This window comes from Sturnus vulgaris, unplaced genomic scaffold, assembly GCF_052056855.1.
Source record: "Sturnus vulgaris isolate bStuVul1 unplaced genomic scaffold, bStuVul1.hap1 Scaffold_198, whole genome shotgun sequence".
Taxonomy (NCBI): Eukaryota; Metazoa; Chordata; class Aves; order Passeriformes; family Sturnidae; genus Sturnus; species Sturnus vulgaris.
The window spans coordinates 224,327-240,601 of record NW_028276185.1 but is presented as its reverse complement, the minus strand read 5'-3'; the positions used below and the strand labels follow the sequence as shown (position 1 = coordinate 240,601).

Below are 16,275 nucleotides of genomic sequence, written 5' to 3'. Positions count from 1 at the left end.
CTGGGAGTTCGAGGGCACCAGCGAGATGGGGACACTGGGGGGCACTGGGAGAGAGTGGGGACGCACTGGGATCAGCTGGGGGGAACTGGGAGAGAGAGGGGAGGGGTGGTGTGGAACTGAGAAGGACTGGGAATGGGCTAGGAGAGACTGGAAATAGACTGGGAGGGACTAGGAATGGACTGGGAATACACTGGGGGTGGACTGGGAGAGACAGGAATGGATTGAGAGGGAACTGGGAGAGTGGGTAGAGGTCTGAGTTTGAAATGAGAATGAACTGAGATCAGACTCGGAATGGACTGGGAATGGGCTGAGAAGGTGCGGGAGGGACTGGGGCCTCACTGGGGGGTACTGGGGCAGCACTGGGAGGATCTGGGGGAAAAGCGCCCGGCCCTGGGAGGCCGAGTCCAGCGCGGGGCACTCGGCGCTGCGGATCTGCCTGGCAACTGATGAGTCATCAGAGAGACGCGCTCTGATTGGCTAAGATGCGTCAGTTCCAACCATGCATGAGACAGACACGCGGGGGGGCACCAGGATGGACTGGGAGAGCCACGGGGGCCACTGGGAGGGATGGGAGGCCCCGGGAATCGGCACATGTACGCCAGGGGCTCTGGGGTGATTCCCAGGGAGGTTTTGAGGGGCTCCAGGGTCATTGCCAGGGCAGGGCCCGAGGGGACACGCTCTGCCCCACGCTCACGTCTGCGCTCCACGAGGAACGGGGTGTACAAGTCGTAGTTGTACCTGCAGGACGTGTCCACCCGAGCCCGATAATACTCCAGTAATTCCGGGTCGCTGTTTCGGTACTGGGCCAGTTGCTCCCCATGCGGGGTGTCCCCTACGTAAAGCCCCATATCGCTGTCGAAGTGTGCGAGCTGCTCCCGGTTGTAAATGTGCCTCAGCACGAACCTCACCTTCTCCGTGCCGTTAATGAAGTGACACTCGCACTTTCCCATCCTCTGGAACACCGCTGTGTGTGCAGGATCCCCACCCCGCACCCCCTGTGCCCCACGGCCGCCATGGGACCCTCCTGCCCGCGCTCCCACTTCCTCTTTCCCACCCTTCCCCCAATTTCCTCTCCCCTCCCACCTCCAGCCGCTTCCCAAATCACTTTTGGGATCCCATTCCTTCCCCTTTCCCACCCATTTCTTCCAATCCCCAACCCTCTCTCCCTCGATTTTGAGGTCCCACCCTCCCCTTTTCCCCACTTTCCGACCCTCTCCCACCCCTTCCTCACGTTCCCCAATCCTCAGCCCCTCTCGCTCTTCCTTTGGGGGTCCCCTCCTCCTCCTCCTCCTCCCCCTTCCATTTCGGGCTCCCACTGCCCCTTTTTCCCCCTTCTCCCCTCCCGCTCACCCGAGAGCTCCGCGCCCGCACCAGGGGGTGCTCCCAGCACCACCAGTACGGCCCCAGCTGCCGCCACTCGCCCCGTGGCCAGCGCCCAGCAGGTGCCGCCAGCCCCACAGCAGCCGCCGGGGCTGCACTGGGAGCACCAGGCCGGAGCAGGGCCGGGCTCAGCAGCGCTGCGCGCTCTGATTGGCTGAGAGCACTTTTGGGGACCCGTTTTTCTGAGGCTCCCCCTCTGATGAGTCATCAACTCTTCGCACTTTGATTTGCCGCAGCGCGCTCCGGCTGCTTTTGGATCGCAGCCCCGGGTGGGGTTTCTTTGCGGAGGGGGAACCTTGGGGCGCTGGGCAGGTGGGAGCTCAGGTGTGCCCAGAAATGTGTGCCCAGGTGGGTGCGGGATCTCAAGGTGCCCATGGCGAGGGCTGGCCCGATGCCAGGCACCCCCCAAAGCCGCTCTGTCCCTGCCCTCGGCAGCCGCAGAGGGGACAAAAAATGGAACCGAGAGTTCCTGGGTGGGGATAAGGACCGAGAGAGATCCCTCAGCAAACACCGGCACGGGAACAATAGACACCAGCGACGGAATTTATTATCAACTAAATGACAGCAACATAAAGAGGAGGGAAAGAAATCTCTCCAATAGCTTCCTCTCACTCAACGGGGATCACCAGGACCACGGATCACCAGGGCTCTGCCCAACGGGGGCCACTGGGGATCATCCAACACCGATCCTCCCACGGGGGAAGGAACTGGAGCAGAGCACGAAGCTCTTCCCACACTCGGGGCACTCACAGGGCTTCCCTTAGTGGTGACTCCGTTGGTGTTGGGTCAAGTGAGAGCTCCGGGTCCCTTCGTGTCTCCATGACTCGATCGGGCCTTCCCCTGGTGGGCACTGATGGGTGATGAGCTCAGAATTCCACATTCCAGGTCTTCCCACATTCCAGGCCGTTCCCTGGTGTGGATCTTGCGGTGCTTGGTGAGGTTGGAGCTCCAGCTGAAACTCTTCCCACATTTCCCACACCCATAGGGCCATTCCCCAGTGTGGATGTTCTGGTGTTCCCTCAGGTGGGAGCTGTAGTGGAAGCTCTTCTCACATTCCAAGCACTTGTGGGGATTTTCTTCCTCCTCCATCCAGCCGTGGCTTGGGAATGACAAATCCTGGTTTGGGGAGAAAAACAAGGTGGGGGCTCCTCGGGCTGGGGGCTCCTCCTGCCCAAATCCATCTCTAGAACGTAGGAGGTGTCTTGCATCCATGAAACTCTCCACAATATCAAGATTCAGCCACAAAAAAACCCACTTCCAAGGAGTTCCCCATCTCTGATCTCTCCACTTTGGGGTTCCAGAGGTTTCTCTTCCCTGGGATGATGGGGGTCCAATGGCTCCAGGGGTTCCCCCTTCTCCAGGGTCCTGCTTGGGGATGATCCAGGGGCTTTGGGGTGTCCATGGGGTCCCTTCTTCACTGATGCCTCACTTTGAGATCCCTGGGATCCCAGGGGTCCCTCCTCTCCAGACTCCCCCCCTTTCCAGGCTGCCAGAGATCACCCCTCTCTGCTGTCCCTACTCTGGAGGTCCCAGGGGTTCCTCTCCTCTGCTCTCCCGGGGTCCCCAGGACCAATGTCCTCCCCCCTGCCGACACTGGGCAATGGCCACATGGACCCCCAAAAGATTCCCCCAAGGGGCTCAGCTTTGGGGTCCTGCAAGATCCAAACATACACACAGAAAAAAACCTCCCAGTGATGCCAGGCGATATTTGGGGTTCAATTCCTCAATCTGCGAGCTCCAAACACACCCCAATAAAAAAAACCCTCTCAGGGACCCCCCGATAGATTTGGGACCAGCTTTCCCTCCCCGCTCACCTGCAGGATGCCGTGGGGGCGACGGGGGGCACAGGAACCTCCTGTTTCTCCTTCTCTGCCTGCTCCTCTCCTCCTCTTACTGCTCCTCCTTTTCCTATCTTCCTCCTCCTCTTCCTACTCCTCCTCCTTCCTAATCCCACCTCCTCCCCAGTTTCTCCATTCTGTAAATTGAGAGTAGAGAACTTTGCTTGTTTTTAGAACTAGAACAAAGATCCCAGATGGAACAAGCCTTGCTGGTTTTAGTCAGAAGCATCAGTGACTAAAGGTCACGTTTCCTTTGGTTTTGTCCCCTCCTTGTTCCCCCTCAGTGTCCAGGCTGGACTATGGGGTGTCCTTGTTTGCTGCATTTTCAGAGTTCCTCTTGGATCCTTCGGGCAGTAGGCTGTGCCCTGGACGATTCTTTGTGCTCCTTTGTGACTGTCTTCAGTTTGAGTTGTTAATTTAAATAAACTTATTTTTTTCTGTTGTGAGACAGAACCAGCAGCAAAAGAGCAAGGCAGGCCTAAAACTTGAGAGAGTATAAAAGAAAATTTATTAATTACACAAACAAAAAGAAAGGAAAAAAAATTTAGAATAAGATTTTTCAGATTATTCCTTCCCTTTCTCTCCTAATCTTTATAACAACGGAACAAAAATATAACAAATACTTTGGTCAGTCCCTAAATTTAGTTTTTCTTAGTTCACTTCTGGAGAGAGAAGCCTCTTCTTGTTGAAGTTGTAGGGATTTTTCCTACAAGAAGGAAAAAAAACAGTTCTCTTGTGGTTTTATCTTCCACGATTTGTATCCGCCCGGGAACCTGCAACCGTGATGCTCCTCCCAACTCTACAGCCGTCCCAAAGTTGTAGATGTGGGCCATGTCTGTCTCATGGGGTATTACTTTTAAGAATGAAATGTTCAACCGCAAAGATTCTCTCTGTCTCCTTTTTCTCTGCTCAGGCTTCATTTTCAGAAAACTGAAATCCCCTTCTTTTCTCAGGGCAGAAATTCTCAACACAGGTGCTTTTTAGTCAAATCATTTATTAAATGGAACATTTCCATCCCCCATGTCTCTTTCCATGGTTTATAGGAATATTCAGTACATCAGTTCATCCCTACAATTTTACAGAAAAATTTTCAGCCATTTCAGCATCTTCTTATTTTCTTTCCATCTTAGAAACTTAGCTCTTACATCACTGACTTCAGAAATCTTCTTATTCCCTTTCATATTAAAAGGAAAGGCTGGAGGCTTTGCAAATCTTATCTGAACACTAAAGAGTTAAAGTTTAACACAACTACAAGAGTTGGGCCAGGCTCAGGCCGTGCTGGGGGGCAGCCGAGGTGTCAATCAGCCTTTCTGGGGCTGGGCTGCAGCCCCACACTGCTCATGGCCACCCGGGCAGCCCCGGCCCGTCCGGCAGCAGCAAGAGTCGGCCTCCCCCCACGCCAGAGCCGCGGGCCCGTGGAGGAGGAAGCCGTGAAGGTCTCATCACAAAACATTTTCTCCCCCCGGCCATCGGGTCCCCCTCGTTGGCAAAAGGGGCCCAAGCGGCCTCCCGAGCCTCCCCCCCCGCATGAGGGAGGGGGAAGCCCGGGTTGATGTTACCTGCTCAGCCGCCGGAAACACAAAGAGACTCAGTTCCGGATTACCTTCCCCAAAATGTGTGTGCACGGAGCGAACTAACTTTCTCTAATTGGCTGTTGCGGGTATCCCAACCCCCACAGAAAAAATTCCCTTAGGAAGAATCTTTTCTGAGTTTCTTCTTCCTAAGTCACCTATCACAGTGACACAGAGAACCTTCCAAGCGTTCTTTCCGTGAGCTGCTGCTGTGATGTCACAGGAGCGTTGCCACATCCCAGTGGTGCTCCCGTTGCTGTGGGACACAGAGGCCTCAGTGCCCAGAGGCTCTGGGTGCTTGCTGACTGCCGGAGGATCCTCCTGCCCGAGGCATTCTCGGCAGCCAGCCCAGCCCTGACCCGTGCCCGTGTGTGCCTGCAGGGGTGCAGCCTGCAGACGTGTGCAGCGCGGCCACAATGATCCAGCAAGTGGTTGCTGCAGTTTGCACTCTGTACTCTGTGGCTTATTCGGGGTATTTTTTAACTCACTTGGCATGTAAGTCGAGGTTTTATCTCGGTGCAGCATCTGTGGCTTTGGGCTTGCTGTGTGCTTTCTGTTCTTCCTCTGGACCTTTGAGTTGACTTTGTAACCAAATTGCCATGAAGACACCGTTGGTTTGGGAGAGTTCCTGCCAGCAGCTGCAGCTGGAAAAGGGGGTGTCTGCAGCCAGCGAGGCGTTTGCAATGAGGCCTGGGGGGTTCTGTTCCCTCGAGCAGGGCATCTGTGGCAGTGGAGCCTGGAACTCCCTTTGTTTGCTGGTCCAGCCAAGAACTGACACAGCCCAGGATTTTGTGCTGTTCTCTTGCTTGCTCTGTGAAGGGACTGTGGCTCCTGGAGGGATGCTGTGAAAGCAAAATATTCTCTTGGGGTTGCCTTGCTCCGTGGCATTTCCCACAACAGGCAATTTTTTTCCTACCAGCATCTGGTTCATGTTCCCTCTCCCATTGCAGGGCACCTCATGCGTGGATCCCAAGCAGCTCCTCCTTCGGTGAGTGGGAAGAAACCTCTGGTGTTCAGAATTGTGCAGCAAGTTGTGAGCTCTGTGTGTGGCAGCCGAGTGCCATCCTGGGAGGCCGAAGGAAAGTTCCTGTCAGGGTCTTTGCAGCAGCAAAGGGATCCCTGGCAGTTTTCTCCTTTTCTGCTGAAGAGTTTTAGAAGAGCTGCAGGTCTGGTTTTGCAGGCAGAGGATTTGCCTTAGCCATGGTGAAATATCGAATTCACATATTCAACATTCAACACACATTCACGAATTCAAGTGACAATGTCACTTTTAGCCCATTGTGTGAACAACTCTGAACTCTGTTTGTGCTCCGTGCAGCTGGATGTGTAGCTGAGGATAAATAAGGTGACAACTGAGACAGAACTTCCTGTCCCTCACGCTACTGTCTGTCCTCAGGGCACCAAAGCTGCATCAGCACCTCCTCTGGCTCCCTCTGCTTCCAAAGGGGAAGAAGACAGCAGTGAGCTTCCCGCTGTTCTGGGGGACGAGGGCGAACACGCCGTGGTTTGGGAATACAACAGCAAGGCTCCCGCAGTGTGGGACAAGGACAGTGGACATCTCCTGGCATGGGAGGAGGATGGTGGATGTCCCCTGGCATGGGACAAGGATAGAAAAGCTCCCATGGCGTGGGATGAGGGCAACGGACATCTCCCGGTGTGGGATGAGGACAAAGGACATCCTGTGGCTCGGGAAGAGGAGGGTGAACATATCCCAGCACGGGATGTGGATGGTGAACGTCTCGCGGCTTGGAAAGATGATGGAGAACCTGCAGCATCTCGGGAAGAGGATGGAGAACCTGCAGCATTTTGGGAAGAGGACGACGAACCTCCCTCTGCTTGGGAAGAGGACACTCCCTCCGCTGCGGGATCCTGGGCTGAACATTCTGACAGCAGCACAGCCCTGCAGCCAGAGGGGACAGGGGAGCGGTGCCTGATGCAGCTGAGTACGTCTGTTCTGTTCCTGTGTGCCAGAGCAGGGTGCTGTGTGTGTGTCTCAGCATGAGCTGCACCCAGTGCTGCTCTGCAGCTGAATGTCACCGAGTCATTCATTGTCCTTCCCCAGCTGACACCAAGGGGCTCATGGCCCCAGGGAGTGGGGCTGCATTCTGGCTCTGCTGCAAGGCGGGGTCTCCATCTGGGAGGGAGCATCTTCCACGTGGTTTCTTTCAGGGAACATCGTGAGCGTGGGGGAGCCTGCTGAGAAATACCTGGGACTGGAGCAGATTGGCCAAGGGTAAGTGCATGGCAGGTCCTTCTGCACAAGCAGGGCCCAGGTATTTTGCTGGAGTCAGGAGAGCTCCAAACACCTTCAGACACTGGGGGATGATCCTGCTGTCTCTCAGTCCTGGTCAGAATTGATAACTGTGGTCAGAAGGCACAGTCAAAGGCCCCTGAGGCTGGCAGTGTCCTGCCTGCAGCAAGGAGCAGGACCTGCAAGATCTTCTGTGCCTGGAATTTGATTGCCCTAAAGAGCAACTCACCATCTGGTGACTCTCAGAAAACAGTTCTCAAGAACTAATAAGTGCTTTTTTCAGCACAGGTAATAAACTCCATGCATTCAGTAACAGACACAGAGCTGCTGCACTCGAGGGGAAAATGCATCACCTGCCTGATGGCAGGGCCCTTGTGGATCCTGCAAGTCTTAGGCAGGAAATGCAAAAGGATGAAATACATTCTTTTCCAGTTCTTTAGACACCCACCCCCCACCTCAGGTTTTGAACTAAAGGAATTCAGTGTGGACATTCACTCCAGCCCTTTTCCTTCGTGTTGGGCTCAGTTTTCTCTTGCACACCTTGCCTGGCAGACGGCTGGTGGCTGCTGCACTGCTGTTTGAAGGGTCGATGTACTCAGGTGTTTTGTGAATGCTGCAGGCAGCAGAGATCTCCTGTCTGGGCTGCCTTTCACTCCCAGGGCCTAAAGCTCTGATTCTTTCTTCTCTGCTGTTTTGTCTCCAGGGCTTTTGGAACTGTTTGTAAAGGACTCGACAGGGCCACTGGAGGAGAGGTCAGTGCCACCACGTCCAGCACGTCTGGCAGCTCTCGAGGGCTTTCCCCTCTGCTGGGAGCTGTGGCTGCAGCTTCCAGGGCCCAGCAGAGCTTTCCTGCACAGGCTGCTCCTCTGAAGGCAGAGCAGTGTCAGCCTTCAGAACACAGCTGGGACAGACTTGGTGCTTCTGAAGTGCCCAGAGGAATGCAAGGAGGGCAGTGGTGTCTGTCAGAGCCGGACACCATGGCTTGGTCTTCATATCTAAAACCATGAATGTATCAGCAGGTGGAATTGAGGCTCAATTTATCTTCATCCCAGCCTTGGACAGGAACGCTATTTATCAGTTTTTCCATCCTGCTTTTCATCTTCAAAGGATACCTCACGGCCTAATTAGGGGGAGATCCTGCTTGGGCTCAGTTTGGGCTTTTAGTCCTACTGCAGCTGTTCACAGAGAGAGAGGGAGAGAAATGAGAAGATGGATGTCCAGAGCAAAGCTCTCTCCTCAGCTCTGCAGTTGAAACACAACTGGGTCTGGTGTCAGTGACACCCTGTGACAATGGATGTCTGTGTTTGCTTTGTTGTGCAATCCCAAACAAAGCAGTGGCATTTGAAATCCTGACCAAGTCCCATAGAATTGCTAAAGGGTTCTGGGCTGTTTTGCTCTGTTTCACAGCATCAGAATTACCTCCTGCTTGCAAAATGTGTTTAAATAGTAGTGATGATGATGATCATCATCATCAGAGTGATGGTAGACTCAGGCCATTTGAGAAGACTGTAGGTGCAGAAAATGTTGTTAAGAGCTTTGAGGCTGACAGCTGAGGGACCATTTCTGCAGAGCTTACAAGGCCAAATGTCTCTGGCCACGTGTCCTGTAAGCAGCCCCCAGCCAGCAGAGGAATGGGCTGTGGGAATGGCACTTGCTGAGCTCTGGTGTCCCATGCCAAGGCAGTTTAGCACAGCCTGGCTCTGTCACTCCAAAAAGATTTGTTCTGTGTTTGCTGTGGTCTCCTGCCACAGACCCCTCCAGCTAAAGGTCTGCAATGTCACTTCAGGTGGCCATAAAGAAAATGAGTCTCAGAGAACAGAACAGGGAACGAGCTGTGAATGAGATCCTGGTCCTGAAAGGCAAGAACCACCCCAACATTGTCAACTCTTTGGACAGGTGAGTGCTTCAGGTCTTATCCTGTGCAAGAGCCCTGTGTTAATCTTTCATCCATAGTCTGTAGCCTCTTCTGAAAAAGCCTGACCCGGCCATATCTTCAACAACAGCCTGGCAGTTCACTCCCTCCGTGCTTTTGTTTACTTTTTTTCTTCAAGCTGAACCCCTTTGCTGTGCCTTATGACAAGTGCTGATAAACCATGGCAGAAATTATTTCCCTTGGCTTCTTCTTCCCAACTCTTTTCCATTGCTGCAGATGCCAAGAAGTCCAGGTTTCCAGAAATGCCTCATTTGCCCATTTTTCAATGGCCTTGCCTGTTTCTGAAGGGACTTTGTGCAAGGTTTTCCGAACAGTTGATAACTTTTGTCCCAACTTTTGACCTCCTTGCCTGGATAACTCTGGAAGTTGCATTGCCTTGTTCTGCAGGGAATGGTGGAACTGATGAGTTCAGATGCTGAACCAGCCGGGGGCAAGTGTTGTGGTTCCACACTGATCTGGGCTGTTGCTAAACTGCGTTTTTCTCTTGCTTGCCATCTAAGGCATCTCCTTTCTCACAGGTGTCTCCTTCTCCTTCAGACTGTGCAGATTCCAAGGCCTGTGCAGGAATGTCTCTCCATCTGATCGTGTTCTCATGGACAAGTGACCTGGAAACAAAACTCCACTCGAGGCTTTTCCATGGGGGAATTGAGCAGTGCACATTCATCTCCATGCTGTTGTTTTCCTCTTCCAGCTTCCTCGTTGACGAAGATCTCTGGCTGGTGATGGAATACATGGATGGAGGAACTTTGCAGGACGTTGTCAGACAGACACACATGGCTGAAGGAGAGATGGCAGCTGTCAGTCGGGAGGTGAGGGATCCTGCTTGTGCTTCCCATGGCTTGGACACGATGGTCCTTCCAAACAGGCTGTGAGAGCAGGAGAGGCTCCATGCTCAGGGCTTTGTTTCTGTGTTGTTTTTAAGAATTGGAGAAGGAAGAGCCTCTGGAGTCAGTGGCCTGCCAGTATCACTACACTTCTACTCTGTTCTTGTCCTCTTTCCTGCTGCTGTGGTACTCTCTCTGTCTTTGATTTGATTTGATTTGCTGTTCTCAGCTTTGCCTTGAACCATTTGCCTGCACTGTCTCCTGGCCTGCCACAGCAAAGTTGCTGCTGGGAGAATTCCAAACTGTCCTTTCTTGTGTGATGTGTTCTGGCCACTGATTTTTACCCTTGTGTTTCTTGTTGTCTCTCAGTGTCTGCAGGGCCTGGATTTCCTCCATTCCAACCGGGTGATCCACAGAGATCTGAAGAGCTCCAACATCCTTCTGGGAATGGCTGGCTCTGTCAAGCTGGGTGGGTGTTCGTGGCCAGGCACGGTGCCCCCGGGGTGTGAGTGTGAGGCTGTTTCCAGTGATGGTCAGAGCCCCACAAGTGCTGCTGCTGGCACTGCCCGGCCCCTGCTGCCAGCTGAGAGCGGCTGCCCCGTGCAGAGAGCTCAGGAGAGGAGCAGAGTGTCAGGAGTGGCTTTGCTCTGGGCATGGCCCTTCCAGAGGGACGGGAGTTGGAATCTAAACTGCAAGGGAATCAGTAAAAGCCACTGCATGAACGCTGAGGGTTTGTTTAAGGGTCCAGTTCCATCATTCCTTGGCCACAGCCCTGAGGACTTTTCCAGCTGACTTCACTACTGCATTCTCACACTGAGAGTGGGGAATCTCTGTGCTTGGTTTCCTCATTGCAGCTGTCTTTGACAGTGTTTGTTTCTGTCCTCAGCTGATTTTGGCCTCTGTGCTCAGCTCAGCCCTGAGCAGGACCAGTGCAGCTCCATGGTGGGCACTGCTCACTGGATGGCCCCAGAAGTTGTGACCAGGTCTCCTTATGGCCCCAAGGTGGACATTTGGTCCTTCGGCATTGTGGCCATCGAGATGGTGGAAGGAGAACCTCCTTACTTCAAGGAAACAGGGGCTGTGGTAAGAGGCAAATTCTCCAGGGTTTGCAGAGGCCTGTGAGCACAGGCTGACCCTGCACTGGGAGGAGCTGCTGGAGGTTTCTGCATATTGGGAAGGGAATTCCCAGAGGACTCGAGCCTGAACACAGATGAATATTCTGCAGTCTCCAGCAACAATTTGCTTTGGGTTTCAAATTGTTGCAGCTCTTCTGTCAGTGAGGATGACCTGAAAATGTGAAGCCAGTGTATCAGCTCTAATGTTATCTTGCAAAAAAACCACAAACCAACCCCAAAACCCATCCCCAAACCCAACAAGTTTTCTGAAGGAGTTTCTTAAAGAGGTTTTTAAGAGAGGTTTAAGTTGAACTCCCCCCTGATTTTTCTCACTGGGAAACTTATCTAAAACATGAAGATGATTGCTTAACATCCCTGTAGTCCAACATATTTCCTTCCTAGTCCAAGCTACTTTCTTTGTCATCAAGCCTGAGCTTTCAGCAACCCCAACCTCCTGTTCCTTGCCTGGCAATTTCTGGGATGGGGCATCAGGAATTCATTTACTTCAGTGTCAGTGGCACTGCAGACATGTGTTTGATGCAAGAATCCTTTGAAATAACACACACGGACCACACTGACTCTTGAAAATGGCCTGTAAAGCTGGTGTCCGTATTTGGAGAAGCAAAATGTGCTGTTTCTGATGGAGGTTCCTACTAACAAAGTCAGACAACGAAATGGCCTCTCAAGGCAAGATCATTTGGGTGTTGCAATGGCTGTGGCTGCATCAGGGTTTGGAGTTATTGGTTGGCATAGAAAAATGAGCCGTGAGCAGCATTTCTGCCGGGGAGGAAACTGCCCCCGGAGCTGGGGCTGAGTTACCGGGGTCGATGTGAGCAGCTGTGGGTGTGAAGGAAGCTGGCACAGCGCTGCCTTTGCTTTTCCTGCAGGCTCGGGCTCTGATCCGGCAGAACGGGACCCCGCAGCTGCAGGAGCCGCGGCGCCTGTCGGCTCTGCTGCGGGACTTCCTCGAGTGCAGCCTGGACTCGGACGACGAGCGGCGCTTCTCTGCCCAGGAGCTGCTGCAGGTGAGCGCGAAGCGGCTGCAGGGGAAACAGCAGCGCCAGGGAGGGCTTTTCTTGGGGGGGGACCTCCGATAATCTCCAGCCTCGCTGCTTTTCACACGCAAAGCAAGCAGAATCCTCGCCTGGTTGGGGTTGGCTGGGTCCGTTCGAGGTCATCTGGACCTGGTGACCCACAACGAACAGGGACATCTTCAAGTGGGTCAGAGCCCTGCCTGACCTGAGCTTGGATGCTTCCAGGGAGGAGGCACCTCCCACATCTCCGGGCTCCCTCTGTCAGTGTTTCCCCTGGCAAAAAAATTCCTCCTTAGACCTAATCTGAGCTTGCTTCTGTCTCTTGAGTTTCAAACCATTCCCCTTCGTCCAGGAACTTGACTCTGGAAAGTAATGGTTCATTTCTTTCTTTTTTATCCTTTGGGCAGCACCCATTTTTATCATCAGCCAAGCCTCTCTCCAGCCTGACCCCTCTGATCGCTGCTGCAAAGCAACCACGGGTGCAGCAGAGGAGACGAAGCACTTGAGAACAGCTTTTTGTTACAGTAGTTAGGACAGTTAGTTATGGTAGTTAGCACTGCTAGTTAGTTAGGGTCGTTAGGACTGTTTGTTATGGCAGTTTTTTGAATAAAAACTCTCTTAAAACCTCAACACCCTTGTGTCCCTGCCTTCTCCCCCTGTGACTCAGCTGCCCCGAGCAATGTGAGGGGAGAGCGGGCCCAGCTTCGCCCAGAGCTGAGCCCCGGCAGAGCCCAGAGCAGCCTCGGCATCTGCAGAGTCAGCCTGGAAGGAGGCGCTTGGAGCCTCCTCGGCTGCAGCCGCCCCTTGGTTACAAACTGTGCGTGGTGGGAAATGCCACTGGTTCTGCCAGAGGGCAGAAGGGGTCCGGGGAAGGCCCAAGTGCTCCATGCAAGGGAAAAACCCACCCAGTGTTGGAGAAAAAACACGCTTTTATCCCCTCCAAAAATGTAATCCTAAACCAAGTGGAACAGGGGAAAGGGAGGAACCCCGGACCTTCGGGCCCTGCGAACCAAAGCGTCCCGCGGGTGTTGGTTTCTGCCGGGCTCGCTGCCCCCAGCCCAGCCCGGCCCAGTCCAGCCCGGCCCAGCCCGGCTCAGCCCGGCTCAGCTCAGCCCAGCCCGCGGGCAGGGACACGCGTTTGGAGGAACCTGCGAGGGCGAGCAGGTGAAGGGGCTCCGGCAGTGACGGGTGAAAGGAACAGGGTGAATGTGACTTAAACAAACCCTGGGAATCTGCTTGGAAACAGGGCCAGGGACTTGTAGGTAAGAAGGAACGAAAGGGACTGTCACTTCTAGAAAATGTTGCTAATTGGCATGGACTGTTGTTCAGCCAAGGCTGTGTTAAATTCTTGAACTAGGGAAGAACAAAGACTTAAGAGAATTATGAATATTGTTTCGTTTTACTAAAAAAAAAAAAAAAAAAAAAAAAAAAAAAAAAAAAAAAAAAGGCAAAAAAGCGGGTGTGTGTGCACATTGGAGGGGGAGATGGAGTGGACAGATCGAGAAGTCTGAACCTTCCAAGGTACAGTCCCGGGGACAGGGCAGCCACCTCTGTACTGCAGACAGGAACCGGGAACAGTGACACGATCTGACTGTGACCCCCATCCCCTGTGTGGGGACAGGGGAGGGAATGGAGAATAACGGGAAATCCGGGAAGGAGGGAAGGGTGAGGGGAAGATGTTTTCGTAGGAATTATTTTCTCATTCTCTTGCTCTGACTTGTTTGATAATGTTATGAATGATGTTCTATTTTTCCAGTTTATCAAGCAACAAGATTAAATGTAGCAGCAAATTTTTAATAGTAACAATTATAAATGGATACAATTAAAGTATTGGAGAAGAATACAATCAAAATGCATATATTTGAGAATATAATTTAGTATAATTGAGGTTCGTATAAAGCATAAGCAAAACCAACCAGGGATACGGGGAGTGGCTCCCATTCCTCACGTACCAAAGCATCAAGGCCAAAAATCCTATTTATATACTATATGCTACAGAAGTTTCTAGAGAACTCCTCCTAGTTTCTATTCCTAAAATCTACATCACTATGTTGTACGGCGCATGCTCTACTAATGGGTTAGGGGGTCTCTCATCCTTTTGAGGGTCTTATTTCCGATGAAGGCTCATCATCTTCATCAGTGTCCGCTGTGTAACCTGCAGGTAGTGCATGCCCACTGTGTGACTGAGCAGATGTTTTCCATAACAAGACTTGAATTAAATCCCATGCTTGGAATCGTCCCATTTTGGCCCATTTCCAGGTCAAAACTCTATTTCTAGATGCTACTTATCAGACCTACGTCCTTCTACTATTCGCTTCCAACATCCTCCTTCGACTCCCAACATCTGGAAGATGTCCTTTGTCCTGTCTCACCCATCTCCCCCCGCACTCTGTAACAATTATCTTCTATTGATCTAAATACAATTTTGCTAATATAACGACAATTAGCACGAATCACATTTATCACAATAATAAATTCAATTAATTTCCCCAAGTCAGGTGTGTTGACCAGTGATTAAACTCTCCCCGCCCTTATCCAGACCCTCGAGCCTTTCCTAATGTGTTCTGTTCCCTGCGCAGTGTGAGGAGGGAAGTGACAGAGAGGTTTTGGCCTCTCTCAGTCATCCCCTTCTCCGGCCCAGGCTCCTACAGAGGCTGCAGGTGGGTCCCGTCTCCATCCTGGACTCACCCCGAGCTCCCGGCGGTTCAGGGCAGCAGCGCTTCCTTGGCCTCCTGCCCGGGCCGGGCCCAGCGCCAGGGCCCCGCCTCAGGCGAGGTTTCCGAGAAATGGCAGAGTTCGGGGAAAGGGAGGAGGAGTCCGTGCCGTGTGCAGAGCCCGCCCCTCGCTGCGATTGGCTGAATATGCCGTCACTCCTCGTTCTCGCGCTCTGATTGGGCAGAGGGGGACAAGCCCCGCCCCAGTGCTGCAGGCGAGGCGCCCCTGGCGCAGCAAAGGCGCCATTTCCGCAGCGTCTGTGGTGGCCGAGGAGGGGCCGCGGCGGAACTCGGAGGCGGCCCCAGCGCTGCGTCCCGAGGACGGGGCAGCCACCGCTGTGCTACCCCCAGGACCCGGGACGAACCAGCGCTGTTCCGGCACCGGCTCCTGCCGAGGCCCCAGCGGGAAGGAGACCGCGGGCAGCCGCTCCCGCAGCGCCCTCAGCCCAGCGCCAACACGGGCCGGCACCGGCACAACCAACCCGCCAGAGCCCCCTGCCGCCCCCTCGGCCCGCAGCGAGCCCCGAGCCCCCGCACAACCGAGCGCGGCTCCCACCTGCGCTGGGGCCGCCTCCCCGGTGGTTCCCAGTCTCCCCCTGTATGATCCTGGGCATTCCCAGTATGTTCCAAATCACTCCCAGTAGGATCCCAGTCGCCCCCAGTCATTCCCAGTATGGTTCCTTTCACTCTCAGTCCCTCTCAATAAGAGTTCAGTGTCGCCCCAGTTCCAGTATGAACCCAGTCACACCTTCTATGAAGCCATTTCCCCCCCCGATGGTCTCAGTTGCTCCCAGTATAAGTCTAGTCGCCCCAGTATGATCCCAGTATCTCCCAGACACTTCCACTATGAGTCCGGTTTGATCCCTGCCACCTCCAGTATGATCCCAGTTACTCCCAGATACTTCCAGTGTTATTCCAGCCACTCCAAGTTGGACGCCGTCAGTCCCAGTATGACCCCAGCCTGGGCCAGCTGCTCCCAGTATGATCCCAGTTACAACTGCATTATTCCAGTTTCTCTTAATCACCCCTGCTACAGATCTGATCACTCCCAGTATGATTCCAGTCAATCCTAGGATGATCCATGCCATTGCCAGTCTCTGCCAGTATATATCAGTTGTCCACTGCGTGCTCCCAGTAGCCCTCAGTGTGGTCCCAGTATGATCCTGGTGCCCCAGTTCTGCTCCCAGTGGGTTCTCGTCCCAGTCCTGGTGTACCTCGGTGTCCCAGTCTGTCCCAGTACCTTCCCAGCAGCCGTCGTCGTTTCCCAGATCCTGCCCTGCCCTATTCCCGGGCACTGAGACCCCCCCCTGCACCCCCTTTCCCGGGAATCCTCCTCTGCCAGCCCCTGGATCTCCTGTTTCCGTCACCCCGGGGACCCCCAGACCCCCATTCCCGGCCAGCCCGGGGCACCTCACCCCCAGGCCTCCTTTTCCTGGGAAACCCGAACTGGGCACGGGGCTCTCCAGCCGCTCTGGGATGTATGATCACCCAAAGGAAAAGGAGAGAACAGGAGAGGGATAGAGAGAAGGAGATTGGGAATCAGGGATCGGGGTCACAGCGCCCAGTCCTGCTCCGCCAGGGTGGGATCAGCACCCGCAGGAAAAATTGGATCTCG

At 53.7% G+C, this 16,275-nt stretch overlaps 1 long non-coding RNA gene across 1 annotated transcript; it reads right to left on the bottom strand.

Moving 5' to 3' along the window:
- On the bottom strand, nt 1-1,455 carry LOC148217865 (uncharacterized). Its single transcript, XR_015800648.1, has 3 exons — nt 1,351-1,455; nt 739-832; nt 1-44 (listed from the first exon to the last, which is right to left on the bottom strand). It is a non-coding gene; the product is annotated as an uncharacterized LOC148217865 (long non-coding RNA).
- Between the last annotated feature and the right edge of the window lie 14,820 nt (nt 1,456-16,275).